Raw genomic sequence first — 5,258 nt, forward strand, 5'->3', positions numbered from 1 at the left:
ACTAGAGGGTGCTCTCGGGTCGTTACAAATTTGGTATCAGAGCATTAGGTTATGAAAATGGTCTTAGGATTCAACGTCTCATGAGCCATGTCTAGTAGAGTGTTGTTCTTCGGTGTGAGTCGCGTCACATCTATGAGCGAGAGGCTATAGGACGATAGAACTTTCACTTTCTTTCTTACTCTTGTGTAGTGCCGTAGAGCTTAACTCCATATGTTCTCTCTCTGTTATTTCTCTTGTCCGTTGGTCTTCTAGATGTGATTACTTGGAAGGGGTGATGTTGCATGGATTGAGGGAAGAAAAGGTGAGTTTTAATGCTTATTAATAGGTGGTGACTATATGAGTATATATGAAGGTAGATTTGGAAATCGTATTGTGATGCCAATCATGGCTATGTGTGACCTATGAGGTTGGGAGCATTACATTGAAAATGTTGTATGGTGGTGTACTTCTCGTATGGTAAGAGTCGTTATGGTAAGAATGAAATCCTGTTTAGCATGATGAGTTGCTTTATGGTGTTGGGTAATGATAGTAAAAAGTCATGGTGAAGATTTGAGGAGTTTTGAAGGAATGTGGTAACTAGTGTGAGTTGAAAGTTGCATTTTCTTATGAGTGATGCTTCATGGTTGTCCTTGTGTGAATCAGAGTTCTTTTGTAGGCTTGCCCTAAGAGTGGAAAAAGGGGCTTTGTTCCATGAGTTGGGATAGTGTTTTGCTCTAAGGTTAACTTGGAGAGTTGCATGTACCCCTTAGTTCATAGGAAGGACAAGAGAATATATGTTGACCAACTCTAAAGAGGATAGTTGTCTTGTAAGGGTGATCTTAAGTATGGTCATTCAAAGAGGGTGTTTAGATAATACCTAGGCATGGTTGAGCGGAAAGTTACACCAAAGGTGATGATAAGGGTATGGTGTGATAAAGAGTTGATTAAGCTCACCCCAAGTGGGGGATAATGTGCCTAGCTGGTAAGGTTTTGAGTTCCCTTAATATTTCTATATTGATCTTCCTTGAGTTCTCCATGTTGAGAACCACTTTGGGTGATAGATAGGAAGCGGAGTGGTATAGATACTCATTTTGTTTGGATTCTTGAAATTCTCACCTAAGGGACTATAGTGAAGACTTAGTGGAGAATGGTTCCTACCTTAGAGATGAAGGAGGTAATGATTAAAGGAGTGTGCATAACTTGATCCCAAAAGGGGGACATTATACTTAATTGGTAAGTGATAGTTCTCTTGGTTACTTTAATGTGCTCTTAGATGGCTTTACCCTGAGTGGGGATGATGAGTGAGTAGTAAGGCTGTTGATATCCTTATCTTTTCCTTCTATTCTTATTCAAGCTTGAGACCAAAGAGTTCCTAGTAGCTTGTTCATGATTGGAGTCTTGCATATGATTATGAGTTGCATGATTTCCGTATGTTATGCATGTCCTAGAAGACACTATGTTATGCATGTTTTGAAGGATTCTTGCTACATAAAAATGGAATTTTAGTAATAAAATTCATGTTTCTCATGTCAATATGCATCTTTATATGGTGACTGCACTCTTGACTTCATGAGGAAGAGAGTATGAGCATGCTTAGGTTAGAAGTTGAGAATTTCTCCTTAAAAGAATTGACCTTTGTGTAATGCTTGCTTATGAGTTTTATGATGCCATGTGTGTATGTTGTGACTAGGAGAAGGTAGTCCCTCCTTGAACATAACTAAACATGGTAATGCCATGTATGTTCTTGATAGTATGATGATTAAATGATAAGACTAGTAGATGATCTATAATCCTCATGTTAGGGTGCAACTAGTATGAATTGCTTAATTACCTCATGAGTGGAAATGTTGATCATGTCTATGTGTGAACTTGAAAGCCATTACATGATGGACCCTATGATGATATAAAAGGGGTAAATATCATGTCATGCTTAGGAGAAAGTAGTTCCTCCTATGAACATGAGAAAGGCCTATGTAGTTGATGCATTATGAGTCGGTGAATAAGTTTCAACTTGCTGGTAGTGCATGAGTTGATTTGAAGTGCATGCTTAAATGATTTCTTATGATAAAGTTGCATAACGTTCTTTAATGAGATAGTTGCATAACGTGTTTCTTTGGTGTTTGAAATGAGAATGATGATTATGACATGATTTCCTTGTATGTGCATATTTTTGTGAAAAATTCATGCTTAAGTTGTATTTTGAGTTTTCAGGAACTTTGTTTCTCATGGTTGAAATTGCACCCATAGATGTTGTGTGATGTTGACTTCATGAGAGTTGTAATGAGCATGCTTGATGTTCTCTTGTTAAAGAAATGTCTTGTTGATTGCTTAATATATATGTTGATGCTCATTGAATATGGAGAAGGTAGTTCCTCCTGTACTTATGAGAAGTAAAGAGTTTAAAGCATAGTGATGATTTGGAAAAGGAAGTTCCTCCAATGAAATGGGAAATAATAAAATTGATGCATAAGGAGTTGGTAGAGGTGTTGCTACTTTCTTGAATTGCACAAAGTTATTTTAAGCCTTTTATGTGAAGTTGACGTTCCTCCTTAATATGTGCTCTTATGTTGATGTTGTATGTTCTGTATTGTGAGTTGCTAGATGGGTCATTGAGTCCGTGTTTTAAGGAACATTCGAGGACGAATGTTCCTAAGTGGGGGGATATTGTAACAACCCTCAAAATGAAGTAGGATAAAGTAGAGCCTCACATGGGTTTTATGCATTAATAACTTATCAAAATAATGAAGAATAGCCTTTTAAAGTCAGTTTTTAAAGAGTTTGGAAGTCAAACATCAAGGGACGGCCAAGACGTTCAGAAACTAGTCTTTTACGTGTTGGTGTGTTCTAGTACGTTGTTCATGTTTTTATGTGTTGTTTGGAGTCTAAAATCATTGGAGGTGACCCTAGTGTCTTAATAATGTTTTTAGGGTCAAAACGTTCGGATACGACGCCTCAGGGCCCACCCTAAGGGTCCCCGAGGAGGACCCCAACCTTAGCCAAGCAAGCTACCAAGGCAACTTGAAGTTGTGCTTGTAGGGAGTATGTCCGCGTCGCGGACTAGCTCCACTAAGGGACAAATGTTTGATCCGCGTCGCAGACATGTAACAGACTCTACTGTCTCAGATTTAATTTCCAGAAAACTTGTGGGAACAACTCCGCATCGCGAACTTGTTCCCGATGAAATCTGAGAAAATAAAACTCAAGTTTGACCTGTTTAAAAAGGTCCAACAAAGTGAGGGGTAGTTTGAGTACTTTGGGGAATTATTATAAATGGTTATTCTACGTATTTTAGGGTATTTTAAGTTGGGTAAAACCCCAAAACCTAAAATTAGACAACATTCTTCAAGTTGATCCTTCCCTCTCAAAATAGATTCTCTCAAACACTCCATTGAAGACCTTGATGAATCTCAAGCTAGAAGATGGGTTTTCAACTGATTTCTTCTTCAATTTCATGGGTCTTCAATAATTAAGGTATGGTGACTCTTGATTCTTGAATAGCCTCTCATTCAAGGAGTTCTATCAAAGATTTTCAAAAGTGATTCAACCACCAAAATTCTCAATTTTCAATCTAAACATGGGTTCCTTGTCAAACGATTTTCTAAATCATTATATTGATGCATTAATGTGGAATTAATGTGTTTAAGATAATTTTCAAAGGAATTCTTGAAGAACCCATGATCCCCAAATTCTCGAAAATTGGCCTATGATGTGGGTCTTTGTGAATATGATCTCTATTGATGAAATTATGTTTAGATTAGATTGTATTGATGTTTCCTATGATTATCTATACTTATTCATGTTGAATTGTTGGTATATTGATGAGTGGAGAATTATGGCCTTACAGACAAAGTTATGGGTTGATCCCTTTGTTTATAAAATTGTACTTAGATTATGTTTATGATATTTAATTACATTGTTGATTCCTATTGCTACCTATGTCAATTGATTATGGATTGTTGAGGATTGATCCATGGTGATCATGGCTTGGAGAATTGGTAAGTTGACCTAACTTCTAGTCTATAGTATGAGAATTGATGTTGTGTGGTTTGATCCACTTATGATGGAGGTGTTCAGTTCTTGTCTATCTATGCATATTGAGATCATGGCCTTGAAGACAATAGATGTGAAGTGAATTGATGATTATGATGCATATGTTTATGAAGTTATGCTATGATGGTTATGTATGAAATCCTCAATGCTAGCATGATGTTTAAGGTGTGTTGATGATGAGGAGTATAATGTGAATGATAATGTTAGGGATAAGGTGTGGTCTACATGATTGATTATGTTAGGTAACCCCTATTTGAATGTTTGATCATACACATGTCAGGAGTACCTATTCAATGTTGAATGTGTCCTTGTCTCCTATGATGAAGTGTGGGTGTGTGGTCCTGAATTCCTAAGGGCTTTATATGTGAATTGCTCATGAATTGGGGACATTGTGAATATATTGTGATTCCTTTAAGGGAAGAACACTCAATATCAATGTTGTTGCTAATATGTCACTATGAGGACCAATATGCACACACACTCTACATGTATAGCTATGAATATGATGTGTTATGGTGTCTATTGAAAGGTGAACTCTTATATGCACCCTTACATCTTATTATGCATGAAAAGTATATGATTAGCAAGGTATGAATATGTGTTGTATAAAGGTGTTTATGTGTAAGGCTTTCTCACATATGTACACACACATGAATGAATGAATAAGGTTTATGATAATCTAGTGAAAGTGAGTCTCTTGAAAGGTTTCCTCAATTGTACTCTAAACTAGACTATGTTATGAATTTGGTATGACTATGTGAAAGGTCATTCTCATCTTAGAAACCTTTGAGCTATATGATATGAGGGATTAAGTCCCTAAAGCCTACTTTATGAACTAATGTTAAATAAATGCTTAAAGATGTTTAAAAAAGGGAGTTGGAGCTTAGCACCGAGTGAACATGAAAAATGAGGGTGGGGGCTTCACGTTTAGCAAGTCCGGCTTCCTAGAAGAGAGCCTTCACGTTTAGCAAGTCTGGGTTCCCAACATAGATGTTGACTCACGTGATGGAAACCTCCACGCATGAGGGTGGGGGCTTCACGTTTAGCAAGTCCGGCTTCCCACAAGAGAACCTTCACGTTTAGCAAGTCCGGGTTCCCAACATAGATGTTGTCTCATGAGATGGAAACCTCCACGCTTAGTAAGTCAAGGTTTTCTAGTAGCAATCTCCTTGTTCCATAACTACGTGCCCCCATAGGTCTTAGCTTAGTGTATCCGCTTGATAGCTATT

Source organism: Solanum tuberosum, unplaced genomic scaffold (assembly GCF_000226075.1).
Source record: "Solanum tuberosum cultivar DM 1-3 516 R44 unplaced genomic scaffold, SolTub_3.0 scf00231, whole genome shotgun sequence".
In the NCBI taxonomy this organism is placed as follows: domain Eukaryota; kingdom Viridiplantae; phylum Streptophyta; class Magnoliopsida; order Solanales; family Solanaceae; genus Solanum; species Solanum tuberosum.